General features: G+C 43.5%; 1 pseudogene; it reads left to right on the forward strand.

Annotated features, from left to right (window-relative positions):
* The first annotated feature begins 1342 nt into the window (after positions 1-1342).
* Positions 1343-4724, forward strand: LOC124518015 (microtubule-associated proteins 1A/1B light chain 3B-like; annotated as a pseudogene).
* The last annotated feature ends 15635 nt before the right edge of the window (positions 4725-20359 follow it).

Raw genomic sequence — 20359 nt, forward strand, 5'->3', positions numbered from 1 at the left:
CAGCTTTCTCTCTCCCAGCCCCTGCACTCCAGCCACACTGGCCATCCTGCTGTATAGGCTCTTCTCCACTCTGGGCTTCCTCACACATGGTTCTCTCTTTCCTCTCCACCCAGTCAGAACTTACAGAGTAACATCACTGCCTCCAGAATCTCTTCCTGGCCCTCAGACTAAGTTGTATCTCCTGAAAAATTCTGTGCTTTGTTGCCTCTCAACACTTTAAAACTAGGAATAATTACTTGAGTTCCCGGAGACTCATGGTAAGAGAGAGGTCACATTTGTCTTGTTAACTTCTGTGTATGAGCCTATACCCATTGTCTGGGGGAGTGACAGGTACATACTAAATATCAATAGATAGAGATTGGTTGATATTTGCCTGTGTGTATGATAGCAATAACCCATGTGTTAAATCCACTCAAAAACTATAATAGTGACAAACACTGAACACCAGCCTATGTTCTTACATGATTTAACTAGTTTAATTCTCACAATGATCCAATTGGGGCCCCTGGTTGGCTCAGTCGGTAGAGCATGTGACTCCTGATCTCAGGGACGTGAGTGAAAGCCCCACATTCATTGAATGTGGAGGCTACTTTTAAAAAAAGAAAAGAAAAGAAAAAAAGAAGGCAGAGCTTGGCCTGCCCTCACCCTCACAATAACCCAATTAAAGTAGATTATCATCCCTGTTTTACAGATGGTACAAAGGATGGTTAAGTCATTTGTTCCAAGTGACACAGCTGGGAAGCAGCAAACAGAGCAGGGGCTTGAACCCAGAGAAAGTGACTCGCGGGTATCCCCTTAACTGCTGTGCAGGACAGCCTGTCAGATCCAGGTCTGAGAAGTGCCAGGCATCATCCTAGGCACCAGGGAGATAATACTGGAAAAACACACCAGGAAAATGCTCTCAGTTCCAGCTTTTATCAATCTTACATTCCTGGTGAGGGAAAGCAAAGAACAAACACATCAGGCAAGTCAAAGTATAAAATAATGAGCGGTACTGTGTGTTATGAAAAAAAAAAATAAAGCAGGTTTGGGGCATGGGAGGTGCTGTTTTAGACAAGGGGGTCTGGCAAGGCCCTCTCTGGTGTGGTGACATCTGAACAGAGAATGCTTTGGGGAAAAAGCATTCTAAGCAGAGGTAAATAAATACAAAGACTCTGAGGCCAGCCCAGCTTATCCTAACAGGAAACAACCAGGAGGCCCAGGGGGCTGCAGGGGACGGGGGAACAGTTGGCAGTGAGGTCTGAGTGAAGGGTCAGGCCTGGATTTGGTGGGGGCTTTGAAGGCCAACCTAAGGAGTTCCCATGGAATTCTGAGTGTAGCAGGACGGCTTTGAGCAGAGGCCATGTCGAGAATGGACTGTAGGGGTGAGATCTGGAGGCGACTGCTGCAGTTTAGGTGGGAGTAGAACGGGAACCTGGGGGTAGGGTTGCCAGATTTAGCAAACAGCTCTTCCGGGGGGACCTCTGAGAGGAGCTTCCGGAAGGCAGCTGTAAAGTAGCTGAGGTCCCAGGAGGCTAGGAGAGGGTGGGGAGCTGCTAGAACACGTCTCTTCTCTCTGAGAGGACTGGGACCTCTTGAGAACACAGCCAACGCTGTGCAGGGACTTTACATGTTGAATCTTAAGCAAACACCCCAACTGAAAACCTCCCCAACCCTCAAAGAAGGAAACTAAAATTGTGGCACTCAGTTCTAGAAAGGGTGTGGGAAGACAGGCGATCACAGGCTGCTGAAGGGGGAGTGTACATGTACGCATCTTTTTTTTTTTGAGTTTTAAAAGATTGTTTCTTAAAAAGAAAAAAATTGTAAATTTAATATATATCTTTTGCCCCAGAAATTCCATGTTAGAAACTCACTCTAGGGAATGAGTCAGTAAGATGAGCAAATATGCATGTACAAAGATGTTCATCACAGCATTATTTAGAAACGGAAAAAAATGGATAGGACATGAGACTTTTCAAATTTTATTTTAACTAGGCTCCACGCCCAACAAGGGGCTTGAACTCACCTCACGACCCTGAGATTAAGAGTCCTGAGATTAAGAGTCGTATGCTGTGTTTACTAACCCAGCCTGGCGCCCCTGGGCATGACATAAAAGTTTAACGACAGAAAAAACGATCAAAGAAGCAGCAGTTGGGAGGCAAAGGAAACTCAGGTGGCCAGTAAATATGTCGAAAAGACGGTTACCCTCATGATAAACAGGGAAATGTAAAAGTGATCACAATAATTTCTCAGAGCAAAGAGAACTTTGCCTGTATTTGTCAAGTTGCATTTATTCTGACAATTCTGCACTTCAACAATGCATTTTAGCATCCAGATTATAGTCTCTAAAAGGAAAAAGGGCTAGTTGCAGAAAAGGCCGAGTCTGTGACTAACGCTGAAAGGTACAAGGTGAGTCTATAATATCTTCTGGAGGCAAGAATTTTTCAAAGATTAATGAAGTCTTGTTGGAAAGACACAAGAACCTTCACTAAAAGGACCAACTCTAATGCTATTGAAACCTCAAAAAGAGACTATTGAGCTGAGGTCAATACTGGGCTTGGTCCATTGAAGTATTCACAAAAGAGTGAACATCAAGTACTTTATTCTAAAAAAGGTGTTAGAATGGGGCACTTGGGTGGCTCTGTCGGTTGAGCATCCCACTCTTGATTTCTGTTCGTGGTGATACTGGGTCAAGGGATCGAGCCCAACACACAGCTGACTGTGGAGCCTCCCTAGGATTCTCTCTCTCTCTCCTTCTGCCCCTCCCCTCTCTCTAAAATAAAAAATAAAAATAAATTTTAAAGGTGTTAGAATAAAATAAATTCTGTGGTGCCTGGCTGGCTAAGTCAGTGGAGCATGTGGCTCTTGATCTCTTGGTTGTGAGTTCAAGTCCCACATACGGTGTAGAGATTACTTATAAAAATAAAAACAAATTGTTTAATTTTTAAAAGAATAAAACACATTATATTTTGTTGTCTTGTTAATTTAAAAAAAGGAAGTAAAAAATAACAGAATTCATGTTTGTTAATCCTAGGAGAAAAGTACACAGGTGTTCATTGTGCTTTTCTCATTTTTTTTAAACTTAACAATTTTTGAGCACCTAAGTGGCTCAGTTGGTTAAGCATCCAATTACAGCTCAGGTCACGATCTCACGCTCCTGAGTTGGAGCCCACCTCTGGCCCTGTGCTGACAGCTCTGGAGCCTAAAGCCTGCTTCAGATTCTGTGTCTCCCTCTCTCTCTCTGACCCTCCCCCACTCACTGTCTGTCTGTCTGTCTTTCTCTCAAAAATAAACATTAAAAACATTAAAAATTTTGGGGGGCGCCTGGGTGGCTCAGTCGGTTAAGCGGCCGACTTCGGCTCAGGTCATGATCTCGCAGTCGGTGAGTTCGAGCCCCGCGACGGGCCCTGTGCTGACAGCCTGTTTCAGATTCTGTGTCTCCCTCTCTCTGACCCTCCCCCGTTCATGCTCTGTCTCTCTCTGTCTCAAAAATAAATAAACGTTAAAAAAAATAAAACATTAAAAATGTTTTAAAAAGACAATTGGGGGGCGGTGCTGGGTGGCTCAGTCAGTTGAGAGTCCATCTTAGCTCAGGTCATGATCTTGTGGTCTGTAGGCTCCAGCCCTCCATTGGGCACTGTGGTGGCTGTGCAGAGCCTGCTTGGGATTCTCTCTCTCTCTCTCTCTCTCTCTCTCTCTCTGCCCCTCCCCCATTGCACTCTCGCACTCTCTCTCTCAAAGTAAATAAACTTGAAAAATATTGTAGTTTTGGGGCGCCTGGGTGGCGCAGTCGGTTAAGCGTCCGACTTCAGCCAGGTCACGATCTCGCGGTCTGTGAGTTCGAGCCCCGCGTCAGGCTCTGGGCGGATGGCTCGGAGCCTGGAGCCTGTTTCCGATTCTGTGTCTCCCTCTCTCTCTGCCCCTCCCCCGTTCATGCTCTGTCTCTCTCTGTCCCAAAAATAAATAAATGTTGAAAAAAAAATTTTTTTTTAAAATATTGTAGTTTTTTGTTTGTTTTGAGAGAGAGAGAGAGAGCTCACGAGCAGTGGGGGTAGGCAGAGAGAGAGAAAGGGAGAGACAGAATCCTAAGCAGGCTCCACGCTCAGCACGGAACCTGTTGCAGGGCTCGATCCCTCCACCCTGAGCAGTGCACCACCCAGGTGCCCCTAAACTTAAAAACAATTTCTAACAGTTCGAGTCTGCGCCACCGCCGCCGCGTGGAAGAGCCGGGACCCTCCACCTCACCTCCCGCGCAGTGCCGTCGGAGAAGACCTTCAAGCAGCGCAGCACCTTCCAACAAAGAGTACATGTCCGACTTATCTGAGAGCCGCATCTTACGAACATCCCGGTGATAACAGACCCGATTCAAGGGTGAGAAGCAACTTCCTGTACTGGACAGAACCAAGTTCCTTGTACCTGATCACGTCAACCTGCGTGAGCTCCTCAAGATCATTAGGAGGCTCATCAGGCGTTCTTCCTGTTAGTGAATGGACACAGCACGGTGAGTGTGTCCACGCCGATTTCTGAAGTATGTGAACGTGAGAAACGAACATGGGTTTCTGTATATGGTATATGCCTCTCAGGAGACATTTGGAATCAAAGTGTCTGTGTGCAAGACTAGAAAAATGCATCTGTTCTGGAAATTTTTTAAGCCCTTACCAAGGGGGGAAAAAAGTATATTACCAACTGAGATTGATCCCTTCATCCAATCACAGATCATCAAAAACAGTAGTGTTCCTGCCTAGGAGTTGTAGGAAGTTGTTTTGTGCTGCAAGCAGAAAAATGGAACTCCAAATGAGCACATTGAGCTTTGGAAAAACTATTATTTAACCGAGGCTGTTTTGTTTTCAAATTTAGAAGTTTAAAAATAAAATACTTTGCATTCTAAGTTAAAAAACATTTTAAATGTTTGTTTATTTATTTTGAGAGAGAGAGAGAGAGAGAGCACGCGCAAGCAGGGAAGGAGCGGGGCGGTGGGGAGAATCCCAAGCAGGTTTCCTGCTGTCAGCACAGAGCTCCACACAGGGCTCTATCCCATGAACTGTGAGATCATGACCTGAGTGGAAATCAAGAGTCAACCACTCAACAGACCAAGCCACCCAGGCGCCCCCAAAACAATTTTAAAATGTTTCTAGAGGCCCCTGGGTGGCACAGTCGTTTAAGCATTCGACTCTTGATTTTGGCTCGTGATCTCATGGTTGTGAGATTGAACCCTGAGTCAGGTGCCGCAATGAGCATGGAGTCTGCTTAAGATTCCCTCCCCCTCGGGGCGCCTGGGTGGCTCAGTCGGTTAAGCGTCCGACTTCGGCTCAGGTCATGATCTCGCGGTCCGTGGGTTCGAGCCCCGCGACGGGCTCTGTGCTGACAGCTCAGAGCCTGGAGCCTGTTTCAGATTCTGTGTGTGTGTCTCTCTCTCTCTGACCCTCCCCCATTCATGCTCTGTCTCTCTGTCTCAAAAATAAATAAACGTTAAAAAAAAAGAAGAAAAAAAGATTACCTCCCTCTCTCTCTCTCTCTCTGTCTCTCCCTCTGCCCCTCTCCCTCCCTCGAGCTCTCTCAAATAAATAAATAAATAAATTTTCTGGTGAAGAGATAACATAAATGTTTGCTTTATAATTATTACTCTTTTTAAAAAATACATGTATTTTATACATTCTTCTAATGTGTGTTACACTTTACAATTAAAAAGTTTACAAAACGTCAAAAGCAAGGGATCGAATGATTAAATTATGGGATGGTTGTTATGATGGCATAATGTGTAGTCATTACAATGATGTACTGACATGGAACATATTGAAAACAGCAGGGCACAGAGTTGTGTGGGTTTTTTTTAATGTTTATTTTTGAGAGAGAGAAAGAGAGACAGAGACAGAGCATAAGGGGTGAGGGGCAGAGAGAGAAGGAGACACAGAATCTGAAGCAGGCTCCAGGCTCTGAGCTGTCAGGACAGAGCCCGACACAGGGCTCGAACTCACAAACTGTGAGGTCATGACCTAAGCCGAAGTCAGACACCTAACCCACTGAGCCACCCAGGAGCCTCCTGAGTAGTATATTTTGTAGGATTCCAGTTTATAAATTGAGAGGATGAATATGTTTCTATAGGCAAAGAAGAAAAGAAGAAAGCATGTGCACTAGTATATTGACTGGGGGTATCTCTGAGTGGTAGGATTTAGAGATAATTTCAGATTTTTGTATGCTTGTCTGAAGTTTTAAAACAATTGTGATCACATACATGCATCATTATTATGAAAGCAATGCACTATAAATATCCCAAGCCACCTCATTGCAATCTCCCCCACACTTAAATACTCTGAACAGAGTTTAATGGCTATCCTCATAGACTGGTTTTTCAGACCTTCTCTCTCTCTCTCTCTCTCTCACACACACACACACACAGACACACACACGTTCTGTTTTCTTCCTTTTTTTAAACAAAAATGAGATAATACTGTACATATTGTCCTACAACTTGCATTTCTTATTTAGCAACACAGTTATAGAGATATTTTCTTTGTGAATCACACTTGTCTAATCAGAAAAATGTACAATTATTTCTGGTTTTGGAAATAAATGATATTGTAGAGATAAACTGTTGACATGGTAAAATGTAAAAAAAAAACTAACAACATAGATGATTCCATTTTTTTAATGTTTTATTTATTTCTAAGAGAGAGAGTTCAAGTGGGGGAGGGGCAGAGAGAGAGAGAGAGAGAGGATCAGAAGCAGGCTCTGCACTGACAGCAGCGAGCCTGATGCGGGCCTCAAACTTACAAACCATGAGATAATGACCTGAGCTAAAGTCGATGCTCAACTGAATGAGCCACCCAGGTACTTCCTAGATGATTCATTTTGAAAAAATAAAATATATGTGTGTATATATATATATACATATACATATATATGTATATATAAATACACACACAAGCAGACAAAAATTTTAAAAGATTATACCCCAAACTGTTAAATGTGACATCTTGTTCAGGATAAGAAGGCAAAAACTCATCTTTTCTTCCTCATATGCTTCTGTATTTTCTTTAAATTTTTTTTTCCTTAACAAAAAAATTGCTTCTCTTTACTCTTCTTCTTCTTCTTCTTCTTCTTCTTTAAAGATTTTAAGTAATCTCTACACCCAACATGGGGCTTGAACTCACAGCCCCAAGACCAAGATCAAGTCACATGCTCCACTGACTGAGCCAGCCAGGTGGACCACATTGCTTCTTTATAATTTATGAACTAGCCCCAGCTTTACTGAGATATAATTGACATATAATATTTTGTTTTGAACTTCTAAATTAGATTTTTTAAATTTATTTGTTTAGAGAGAGAGAGAGAGAGAGAGCATGCACGCATGAGCAGGGGAGGGGCAGAGAGAGGGAGAGAGATAGAATCCGGAGCAGGCTCCACACTGTCAGGACAGAGTCCGACTTGGGGCTGGAACTCACGAACTGTGAGATCATGACCTGAGCCGAAACAAAGAGTTGGACGCTTAACCAACTGAGCCACCCAGGCGCCCCTAAATTTTTTTATTATAGCAGTAATAAGTGTATGCTCTTCATAAAAAATAAAATCCAGTATTAAATATAAAACAGAAAGTATGTCCTTCCCTTCACCTTTTCAATTCCACTCCCCAGAAGGCACCGGTGTTAACAGTTGTTTGCATTTGCTTAGCAATTTTCCATGAGTATCTGTGTCTTTGTGCCTGCAAATGATGTCATACTATATATATTGTTCTACATTTTGCCTTTTTACACTCAATAGGTGTAATGTCTCTCCAGGTTGATGCATACAGACTTATCTCTTACTTTTAAATAGGTGCTGAATATAGGTGGATATACCATGTGTGTAGCTAACTTTGTACTGCGCTATGATGAGCAACCTTCTACACTTGATCTTGAGCTGTACAAGTGAATCTGTAAATTCTTTTTTTTTTAAAGTAATCTTTATGCCCACCATAGCGTTTGAACTCATGACCCTGAGATTGAGAGTCTCGTGCTCTACTGACTGAGCCAGTCAAGCACCCCTATAAAGAAAATTCTTAAAGTGGAAGAGACTTGCTAGATCAGAATATGTGCATCTAAGATATCCATAGACACTACTAAATATTGTCCTCCAAAGTAGCTGCACTTTTCTGCCACCAGCAGGGTATGAAGGGTGCCTGCCTGCCCCTCCCTCATCAATACCACTAATTAGCAAGCTCTTAAAACAAACATCTGCTGGAAAACATCAGCTGTGCTGAATTAAAAAAACTTGTTTTTATTTTAATTTTTAAATATTTTTTAAATGTTTATTCACTTTTTGAGAGACAGAGTGTGAGCAGGGCATGAGCAGAGAGAGAGGGAGACACAGAATCTGAAGCAGACTCCAGGTTCTGAGCTGTCAGCACAGAGCCTGATGCGGGGCTTGAACTCATGAACCGTGAGATAATGACCTGAGCTGAAGTGGGACGCTTAACCAACTGAGCCACCCAGGCACCCCTGTATTTATCCATTCTTCCGTTGAAGGGCAGTTGAGTTCTTTCTTTTGCTGGTAGTGTGTTATTATTTTTTTTTTTGCCATTTATTCACTGCTGTTATGATTATTCATATGTATGTCTCATGGAGCACAGGTGCAACACTTGCCCCTGGATATTTGCCCAAGAGTGGAATTGCTGAGTTTTAAGTATGTTAGTATTCAATTTGACAAGAAAATGATAAACTGCCTTTCCAAAATGGCTGAATGGATATACATTCCCACCACCTATGTACAGAAGACGTATTTCTCTTCTCCAACGCCTGGTGTTATTTGACTTCTTAATTTGTGCCACAGACTGCATATAAACCAGTAAAGCAGCTTGTTGTGCCTTGTACTTCCTTGATTACTAGTGATGCTGAGCATGGATCTCTTCATGCGATTTTCAACCATGTTTCCTCTTCTCTCACGTGCATATTCAAGTTTTTTACCCATTGTTTTTCACGGGCTTAATGCTCTTTATTGATTTGCAGAAGGTGTTCAGAGTATCTCGATATGTATCCTTGAGTGATTACATGTGTTTGCACATATCTTCTTCAAATCTGTAGCTTATAATTTAATTCTTTTAATTTTAATATATTTTTATTTATTAATATTTTCTTTTATGATTACTCTTTTGTGTTTTAATTAAGAGATTCTTTGTTACCCCAAGTCTGGAAAGAAATTCCCTTTAGAAATTCCACTTATCAAATAATCCCTCCTTTTTAAAAAAATTTTTTAATGTTTATTTTTGAGACAGAGAGAGACAGAGCACGAACAGGGGAGGGGCAGAGAGAGAGAGGGAAACACAGAATCGGAAGCAGGTTCCAGGCTCCAGGCTCCGAGCTGTCAGCACAGAGGTTGATGCGGGGCTGGAACTCACGGACCGTGAGATCATGACCCGAGCCGAAGTCGGACACTCAACTGACTGAGCCACCCAGGCGCCCCAAATAGTCCCTTCTTTGATGTGCTATGCCACCCCCCATCACTTGTCAGAGCTTCTTACATTCATTAATCGATTTTGGTGAATTCCTATTGCTACCAACACCAACTTGTCTTGTCTTCATTACTATAGCTTTTTAACAATCCTGGGAGAACAAGCCTTCTCTATTCTTCTTTAGAAACATCTTCCTGTTCTTAGCCCTTTACTCCTCTCTCTCTCCCTCTCTCTTATTTATTTATTTATTTATTTACTTATTTATTTAAAGTAATCCTATACCCAGCATGGGACTTGAACTCATGACCTACTGATCAAGAGTCGCATGCTCTTCTGAGCCAGCCAGGCACCCCACTGCCTATATATTTTTTAACTGACTTGTTGAGTTTCATAAAAAAAATCCTGTTTTAAGTTTAGTAGCATTGTATTGACTCTTACAAATCAATTTGGAGAAAATGGTATCTTTACAATCCTGAGTTTTCTTCTCCATGAACACAAGATATCTCCACTTCCTTAATAATAAATCTTGAAGATTAGTCCAGATCTTCATGTTAGGATCTACCATATATTTAAAACTCTTTATTTCTTTGTTTGTTTGTTTGTTTGTTTATTAGAGAGAGAGAGTACATGAGCAGGAGAAAGGGATGGGGGGGGGGGGGCGAGGCAGAGAGAGAATCCCAAGCAGGCTCCAAGCTCAGTATGGAGCCTGATGCAGGGCTCAATCCCACAACTTTGGGATCACAACCTGAGCTGAAATCAAGAGCTGGACGCTCAAGCAACCGAACCATCCAGGCACCCCAGATCTATGTTATATTTTTAAAAGCCAGGGGTGCCTGGGTGGCTCAGTCGGTTGAGGGTCTGACTTGATTTTGGCTCAGGTTGTGATCCCAGTGTCGTGGGATGGAGCCCCGTGTCAGGCTCCCCATTGAGCATGAAGCCTGCTTGAGATTCTCTCTCTCTCGACCTCTGCCCCTGTCTCCTGTTCATGGTCTGTCTCTGTCTCTGTCTCTGTCTCTCTCTCTCTCTGTGTCTCTCACATAAAATTTTTTTTAATTTTTTTTCAACGTTTATTTATTTTTGGGACAGAGAGAGACAGAGCACGAACGGGGGAGGGGCAGAGAGAGAGGGAGACACAGAATCGGAAACAGGCTCCAGGCTCCGAGCCATCAGCCCAGAGCCCGACGCGGGGCTCGAACTCACGGACCGCGAGAAGATCGTGACCTGGCTGAAGTCGGACGCTTAACCGACTACGCCACCCAGGCGCCCCTCTCACATAAAAATTTTAAAAATTAAAAAAAAAATTTTAAAGCCATATTGGTCCTTTCATTCTGTGAATGTCAAATGATGTGTTTAATCAATCTCCCATTTTGGACAGTGGAATTGTTTTCATTCTCTAGGTTCTAGCAACTTTAGTGGATACACTTGTAGTGGATATCTTCACGTATATGAAAAACAGTATTTGGTTTGTTGTGGGGTTGTTTTAGTATCTCTCTGTGGCTTACCTAACCAGCCTGGCCTGCGCCCCCGCACTATGGCTTGTAGGTATCCTCATTCCTTGTTCCTCCCCATGTTCCTCCCCCATGTCTTCCCCAGGAGACTGACAGTGGCTCTGTGACCTCCAGGTGTTGAGGTCAGCATCCTCCAGGGACTCTACAGTCGCTTCTCCTGAAATGGGATGGGGAGGTTTGGGGTAAAATAAACTGATTTCCTTAGACAAGAAAAATTGCTTTGTTTCTAAGAGTTCCCAGGCTCTTCCTACACAGTTCAAAGCCCCCCACCAGCGAACCTGAAGGGTTAGCGTCATTAGCCTGAGACACTGTGAGGCCCCAGTTCATAGAGCATTTTAGAGACCTCAACCGGAGACCAACCTGGGGTTGTCTCAGCAGGTCTTGGGAAATGTTTATTGAGGAGTAGAGCAGGGTGTGAGTATATCAACACACATTTGCGAACTGATTTTTCTCCTTTCAAAGTTTTAAACATTTCCCTCGTCTGTGTCAGCGGGCTCATTGTTTTGTTAATGAAAAGTCAACATTCATTTGCATCACTGAGGGCCTCTCCTCCTCATTCACAGTGGGGCTCGGGAGGGCGAGGAACTGGTATTAGGGAAAGAGTCAGAGACCGCAAAGACCTGGTTTCTCATCTGACCTCGGCACCTAACACGGGCGATGCCTCAGTCCATAAATATTATAATCATTCAGAACATTTACAGAATAATTACCCTAATAGCAGCTATTTCCTGGACAGCTGCCATGCTCCAAGCACTATAGGAGGCCTTTTTCTTTTCCAGCAGCTCTTAATCCCTGAAGCCCTGTGAGGTCTGAAGCCTTGTCCCTCGAGCTCAGAGAGGTAACTGGCCTAAAGTCTCAAAGCAAATAGCCTGCAAAGCAAGGATTCAAAATCGTATTCTGTACGTCCCTAAACTCTGCCTGTCTTGAATTTTTCACTAATTTTGTAAGCCCTTTTCATCTTTGTGCCTCATTGTACTTATGTATAAAATGGACATGATCAGACCAGCCTTGCCTGCCTCTCTATATAAGTGTGAGATTGATTATATTCTTACTATTAAATAGGCAACCCAAGCAGTCAGTGCTGGAGATAGACCAATATTAGCAGTAATCCTTTTTTTCTTTAAGTTTATTTATTTATTTACTTATTTGGACAGCAGGGGAAGGGCAGAGGGGGAAGGAGAATGAGAATCCCAAGCAGACTCTGCACTGTCACCGTGGAGCCTGATGTAGGGCTCAGTCCCACGAACCATGAGATCATGACCTGAGCTGAAACCAAGAGTTGGACGCTTAACCAGCTGAGCCACACAGGCATTCCTCAACTTAATTTTTAAAAACATAGTACATCACAGAGAGCTTTCTCTGTTTCTGCAAATGCAGACACACATCATTCTTTTTAATTTTTTTAATGTTAATTCTTGAGAGAGAGAGAGAGAGACAGAATATGACTGGCAGAGAGAGGGAGACACAGAATCAGATCCGGTGCAGGCTCCAGGCTCTGAGCTGTCAGCACAGAGCCTGTCGCAGGGCTCGAACCCACGAACTGTAAAGATCATGACCTGAGCCAAAGTTGGACACACAACCAACTGAGCCACCCAGGCGTTCCCCCCACCTTTTAAAAAATTTTTACACCTCATTCTTTTTAACATCTCCATGTTTACCCACTGATGGTCATACGAGTTTATTTAATAGATCTCTGTGGATAGACATTTGGGTTGTTCCCAGTCTTCGTGCTACCGTGAACAGGGTTTCTGGGAATGTTCTTTATTGTTGTTGTTATTACAGAATTATAATCCATATACCATAAATTCCAACCCTTTCATGTATACAGTTCAAGCATTTTTAGTATATTCACAAAGTTGTTCAATTATTACCACTAATTCGGGGAACATTCTTGAACACAAATTTTTATGGCTTTGTATGAAGGTGTCAGCAGGAGGCACTTCTAGAGAGTGGTTGCTGAGCTTTGGGGAGATGATTCCTTCCAATGGGGAAAAAGGTAGGTTATTTGTTATCCACAAGCAAAAACCCTGGGCCTAGAAGCTTGGGATCACCACATTAGCCCTGCCAAATTGAGCACATGGCTATGGCAATGACTGCCCAGTCCCTTAGAGAAAATCAGGTCCATCTGAAATTTCACACACTGGATTTGCTTAAAGCAGGCCAGCCCCCTACATTTTGCAGTTAGAACAGGCTAATGATGAGAAATCCCCAGTGACATGTGTATTGTAATGTCTCAATTCACAGACCATGCTATTGTATGGTCCTTTAAAAATCTGGGGTGCCTGGGTGGCTCAGTCAGTTAAGCGTCGGACTTCAGCTCAGGTCACGATCTTGTGGTCCGCGAGTTCGAGCCCCGCGTCGGGCTCTGGGCTGATGGCTCAGAGCCTGGAGCCTGCTTCTGATTCTGTGTCTCCGTCTCTCTCTGCCCCTCCCCCGTTCATGCTGTGTCTCTCTCTGTCTCAAAAATAAATAAACGTTAAAAAAAATTTAAAAAAAAATCTAATTATGGGGGGGTGCCTGGGTGGCTCAGTGGGTTAAGCTTCCGACTCTTGGTTTAGCTCAGGTCATGATCTCACAATTCGTGGGTTTGAGCTCTGCGTAAGGCTCCGTGCTGATGGTATGGAGCCTGCTTAGAATTCTCTTTCTCTCCACCCCCCCCGCCACCGACTCTCCCCTGCTCCTGTTCTCTCTCTCCCTCAAAATAAATAAACTTAAAAAAAAAAGAAGCTAAATTGGATAATGTCATTCCTCTGCTCTAAAACTCTCCAAAAAAAAAAAAAAAAGGTACAGCCAAAATAAATAAACTTTGCAGTGGCTAGCACCTCACTCAGAATAGAAGCCAAAGTCCTTACAAAGGCCTACAAGGCCCTGCATGATCTGGTCTCCACTTATCTCCCAAACCCCTTGGCTCACCCTGCTCCAGCCATGCTAGCCCTCAGGCTCCAGCCCACCTAGCACATTTCCACTTCAGGGACTTCGCACTGCTGTTCCCTCTGCCTAAAGCATTCCTCTCCCAGATGACTGCATGCTTCCTTTCCTCATTTCATTCCCACCTCTGCTCCCTTAAAATCCCTCTGAGAAACTCTCTTTAATCCTTGTATATAAAACAGCACCCCAGAACTTTCTAGCCCATACCTTACTTTCTCTCCATAACATGTATTGCCAACCAACATGTATTTATTCCTTTACTCTCCATCTACCCCCTCTAGAATTTTTTTTTAATTTTTTTTTCAACGTTTATTTATTTTTGGGACAGAGAGAGACAGAGCATGAACGGGGGAGGGGTAGAGAGAGAGGGAGACACAGAATCGGAAACAGGCTCCAGGCTCCGAGCCATCCGCCCAGAGCCCGACGCGGGGCTCGAACTCACGGACCGCGAGATCGTGACCTGGCTGAAGTCGGACGCTTAACCGACTGCGCCACCCAGGCGCCCCAGCCCCCTCTAGAATTTTAATCTCCCAGAGAAAAATACCTTTGCCCTTTCTGGTCACTGTCACATTGCTAAAACAGAGTCTGATATACAGTAGGTAAATAAATATTTGTTGATGGAAGAAATGAATGAGTAGCTTTCACTGAGGCAAAAAAACAAAGGTTATTAAACAAACAAACAAACAAACAAACCCAAAGAGCAGGGGGAGAGGGGAACGGGCAGACATTTGAAGAGGCAATTCACAGAAAACAAAAACACAAAAGAATTTTAAATGTCCAGCAAGATGTTCAGGTTCACTCACACTAAAAGAAATACAGATTCAAATTTCTACAGGGCACGATCTTTCACCTGTGGAATTGGCAAAAATCAAAAAGCTTGTTAGTTCTCTGTGTTAGCAAGCGTATGGGAAAACAGGTCCTCTCTTAACGCTGTGGACGAGCGTGAAAAATGGCAGTTGACACAAGGTTTGTGCAGGGGAACTCAGCAGCATCTAAAATTTGAAAGCATGGACTCTTTGTCTCAGCAAATCTCTGCCTAGAAATTTATCCTGCAGATTTATTTGCTCAGGTATACAAAGAGGTGGGTATTCACTGCAGCACTCCTTGTTCCAGTGGTAAAAGACTGGAAAGAACCTAAATGTTCACTAATGGAGAATGGCTAAATATATTATGGTATAGCCTTACAAAGGCGAGCTATAACCCGCAAGAGATAGTTACTTGAGAAAAGCAGCACACAGAACAGTGTGTACTATATGTAAACATTTGTTTAAAAGAAGGAAAAAAAAGAATTGTGCTGGAGAAACAAACAGGAAATCAACATGGTATCTTTGGAAAGGAGAAATGGAGCAAGGCAGGAGGGTATCAGGGGAAGGAAGGACACTTTTGACTCTGTCTTTTGTTCACAAGCTACAAGACTTTTTATGTTAATTACACTGGCAGTTGTTTTAACTTTTAAGAACAGGTAATACATACACTGGGAGACAAAGACCCAAAGATACAAAAGGATAAACAGTAAAAAGTAAATCTGGGCTAAAAATACCAAAAAAGCAAAAAGCCCCACAATGAAAGGGGCATAGGAGCCAACTGAAAACTGGGGAGTAATAAGTAAAGTAATACTGGAGTATGGCCTAAAGCAGAAAAGAAATACCCATGGATCCATCATAGCATAAATACATGATAGAATAAATAAATAAAGCAAGAAGAGACAACTTTCCCATGCAGAAGAATTCCAAGTAATTTGTGTGGATACTCTGCCCTCAAGGAGGTGGACCATAATTTCTCAAGTCTTATAGTAAGGGCTGTGCAGAGCGACTTCCTCTCAGAGTAAAATGTGCAAAGAAGAGGGGAAAGAGTAATTTTGCAGTGGAAGCTGATAAGCCCTCCCTCAGCCACAGTGATAAGTCATCTCGAAGGCATGTACCGTCCATACGATGTGATGAAAATGGCACTTTACCTCTGCTTCCTCCCCAAACCCGTAACTCTAGTCTAATCCTAAGAAAGACAACAAGCCCAAGTAAGGGACATGTTCTAAAATACCTGATGAATACTCCTCAAAACTGTCAAGATCATCAAAAACAAGGAAAGTCTAGAAAAGTCATGGTTAAAAGGAGTCTAAGGAGACATGATGACTCCGTGTAATGTGGTATCCTTGTGGTGGGATCCTGGAACACAAACGATATTAGGTAAAACTAAGGAAATCTGGGGTGCCTGGTGGCTCAGTTGGTTGAGCGAGCATCCGACTTCAGCCAAGGTCATGATCTCATGATGAGTTCGATCATCACATCAGGTGAGCTTAAGCCCTCTTCGGGCTTCACACTGACAGTGCAGAGGCTGCATGGGATTCTCTCTCTCTCCCTTTCCCTCTGCCCCTTGTGAGATTCTCTCTCTCTCTCTCTTCTCTTTCTGTCCCTTTCACTCTCTGCCCCTTGCTCACTCACGCCCTCTTTCTCTCACTCAAAAAAAATGAATGAAAGTTTTTTTATGTTTATTTATTTTTGAGAGAGAGAGTGTGAGCAGGGGAGGGGCGGAGAGAAAGAGAAACACAGAATCCCAAACAGCTCCAAGCTCTGAGCTGTCAGCACAGAGGCTCGAATCCACAAACTGTGAGATCACGACCTGTGAGACCATGAGCCAAAATCTGACGCTCAACCGACTGAGCCACCCAGGTGCCCCATGAATGAAATTATTAAAACAAAACAAAACCGGGGTGCTTGGGTGGCTCAGTTGTTTAAGCATCTGACTTTGGTTCTTGTCATGATCTCACGGTTCATGAGTTTGAGCCCCACATCTGGTGAGCTCTTGCCCTGCTTCAGGTGTGTTCGTGCCCTGCTTTGGGTGAACACAAGCCCCGCTTCTCTCTCTCTCTCACCCTCTCTTTGCCCCTCATGAGATTTTCTTTCTCTGCCCCTCGCACCTTCTCTCTCAAAAACAAAAAAAAAAACGCTAAGGAAATCTGAATAAAGTATGGACTTAAGTCAATAATACATCAATACTGATTAACTGATTAACAAATGCGAGATGTTGGGGCACCTGGGTGGCTCAGTTGGTTGAGTGTCCGACTTCGGCTCAGGTCATGATCTCATGGTTAGTGGGTTCAAGCCCCGTGTTGGGCTCTGTGCTGACAGCTCGGAGCCTGCTTCGGATTCTGTGTCTCCTTCTCTCTCTGCCTCTCCCCCCCCCCCCGCCACCTTGCATGCGCTCTCTCTCTCTCTCTCTCTCTCTCAAAACAAACATTAAAAAAATTTTTTTTAAAATGTGAGATGTTAATAGGTGTTAATACAGGAAACTGAGTTTAGGGGATATAAAAAATCTATGTACTCTTTTACTATCTTTGCCATTTTTTTTTGTACATCTAAGAGTGTTCTAATAGTAAGTTTAGGGGCACCTGGGTGGCTCAGTTGGTTGAGTGTCTGACTCTTGATGTCAGCTCAGGTCATGATCCCAGGGTTGTGGGATTGAGCCCTGTGTGGGGGTCCATGCTGGGAGTGGAGCCTGCTTTAGATTCTCTCTCACTCTCCCTCTGCTCCTCTCTTCCCACCTCTAATTAAAAAAAAAAAAAAAAGAATAAAAAATAATCAAGCTTATTTTTTAAATCTTTCCAAATATGTATGTCTCCTTTCTTCTAACTCCATACATCATATAAATTTCTCTGAACGTCAACCTACCCATCTTGAAGTAAGGAACCTGTTTATAATCTTTCCCACTGCGATCAGTAACAACACTCTCATTTAGTGAACGTCCACTGTGTACTCAATTCTGTGCTAAGTACCCTCTATCTGCATCATTCTATGTAACAATCACAATGAACCTGGGGGCTGGAACTGTCATTTTCTTTGGAAAGTGGAAACCAGCTAAAGACCAAATGCACAGAGCTGGTTGGTGGAGACCAAATTTAAACTCTGATCTGTCTGATGAAGAAGGCTCTTAATCTGTGTCCTTCACTGGCTCAGGCTCCTTCCTTCTGTGCCACTAGGTATGTGCTCCTCACCTCAAAGTCTGTTTTGGAAGACGTGCCTTCCCAACAAACGGCATGTAAGTAAGCATTCTCCTTGATTGAGCTCTAAGATCTGCTTCTAAGAGTTTCTGATCAGAAAGGCATCACCGATAAGGACAGCAGTAAGTTTTTGAGCACCTACTCTGTGCCAGGCACTGTTCTAAGAAGTTTGTGCTAGTTAACTTAGTGAATTCACACAGTAATACTAGGAGAACCCATTAAAACTCCATCTTCAGACATTGCCGATAGGAATGTAAAATAGTGCAGCCACTTTGGAAACTAGTTTGGCGGTTCCCCAAAATGATAAACTAAAAGTTAAGAGTTACCATAGGACCCAATAATTCCAACCCAAGGTACATACCTAAGAGAATTTAGAATGTGTTCATATTGGGGCGCCTGGGTGGCACGGTCAGTTGAGTGTCCGACTCTTGTTTTCAGCTCAGGTCATGATCCCAGGGTGGCAGAATCAAGCACGGATCCTGCTTGGGATCCTCTGTCTCTCCTTCTGCCCCTCTCCCCTCTCTCTCTAAGGTAAAAAATGTGTTCGGGGCACCTGGGTGGCTCAGTCGGTTAAGCGTCCGACTTTGGCTCAGGTCATGATCTCGCGGTTTGTGAGTTCAGGCCCCGTGTCGGGCTCTGTGCTGACAGCTCAGAGCCTGGAGCCTGCTTCCGATTCTGTGTCTCCCTCTCTCTGCCCCTCCCCTGCTCATGCTCTGTGTCTCTCTGTCTCTCAATAATAAATAAACGTTAAAAAAATTAGAAAAAAAATGTGTTCATACCAAAACTTGTACACGGATATTCACAACATTATTCATAGTAGTTAAAAGAAACAACTTAAACATCTGCAACTGAAGAATGGATAAACACAATGTGGTACGTCCATATAATGGAGTACTGTTTGGCAATAAAAAGGAATGTAGTACTGATGCAAGCTACAATACGGATACACCTTGAATACTTACAATGCTGAGTGAGTGAAACCAGTCATAAAAGAGTGAGTGACTTATATGGTATGTGAGTTATATCTTAATAAAATTGTTTTTAAAATCCTCCATTTTAGGAGCACCTATTTGCTAGATGGGGTGCTGCCCAATTCAGCAATCATTTAATAGATCCAATTAGATCTTCAAATTAAAACGAAAAAACCCTCCATTTCACAAATAAACCGTGGTGCACATATAAGCCCATGGCTTAAGCTTACATAGCTACACTTCTGAGCTCATCCAGAACAAAGAACTGCATTTCCAAATAGCAGCCTCAGGACAGTGAAGTGATTTCGTGTTTTCCTCAGCATTGACAGTCTTTCTGGATTCTTCTCTTCCCTCTGCCTGAGGAGCTCCTGAGTTGGGATTAGGACATGTGGGGATGGTTCAAATGGCGCACGGTGGTTATGAGGACAGGCCCCAAGAGGCAGCCCTGGGGATTCCTGTCCTTCAACCTTTTTTCTTTTTGAGGCATGTACGGTTGCTCCTCCCAGTCCACACATGTCAGCTTCAGGAAAGCTGGGATTTTTGTTTACCTCTGTATCCGCAGCCACTATTCAGTGCCTGGCATGACGAAGTGAGAGTGGTTGAAACAATAAAAGGCAGTTCAGACAAGTGAATCCATTGAGGTAAGAGGTGGGTTTCTGACTTGGGTGCTGATAACAGAGATGGAAATGGATTGGGCTGGAGAGCACAGCGTCAGATCTAGGAGATGACTGGGTATCTGAGTTACTTGTGGGGGGATCTAGGAGAGATTGGATATACATATCTAGAAAGTATTATTCTTCTGGGGCGCCTGGTTGGCCCAGTCAGTTAAGCGTCTGACTTCAGCTCAGGTCATGATCTCATGGTTCATGAGTTAGAGCCCCTCATGTGGCTCTCTCCTGTCAGCAAAGAGACGGCTTTGGATCTTCTGTCATCCTCTGTCCCTCCCCCATTCACACATGTGCACATGCCCCCACCCTCTCTCAAATAAATAAACATTAAAAAAAAAGAAAGCATTTTTCTGAGAGTTTCACACCCAAATGTTTATGGGGGATCATCAATAGTGACAATGGCTCATTCCTAAACAATAGAGTGGGGGAGACAGTGGCAATGTGGAAAGATCATGCCCCATCTCAAGGGGCAGTCATAGGGAAAGCAGGTATGGCGTCAACGGATCTTTAGATTTTTCTAAAGAAGCTGAAAGCGAGGACTGCCATGTGAAATCTTGTCTACAAGCCAAGTTTCTTCTTCTGGTCAACCTGTTTGTGACTTGTTGGAGCGATCTAGGCTTGAGTCTTCCCTAGAAGTCTTGGGTATGTACAGTGAGTGACAGTAGAGAATGTCAGACGCATCTAAGGCGATGGATACAGTGGGACAAGACAATTCTGGGTGGCTTGCGGGGGAGCCAGCGGCTCTAGCTGGGTTTAGCCACTTGGACTTTTTTTTTTTTAACATTTTTAAAGTTATTTATTTTGAGAGAGTGAACACAAGCAAGGCAGAGGCAGAGAGAGAGGGGAGAGAGGATCCCAAGCAGGCTCCATGCTATCAGCACAGAGCC

Source organism: Lynx rufus, unplaced genomic scaffold (genome assembly GCF_022079265.1).
Source record: "Lynx rufus isolate CCGP_SWC_20201006 ecotype Redwood Valley unplaced genomic scaffold, mLynRuf1.p SCAF_23, whole genome shotgun sequence".
Classification (NCBI taxonomy): domain Eukaryota; kingdom Metazoa; phylum Chordata; class Mammalia; order Carnivora; family Felidae; genus Lynx; species Lynx rufus.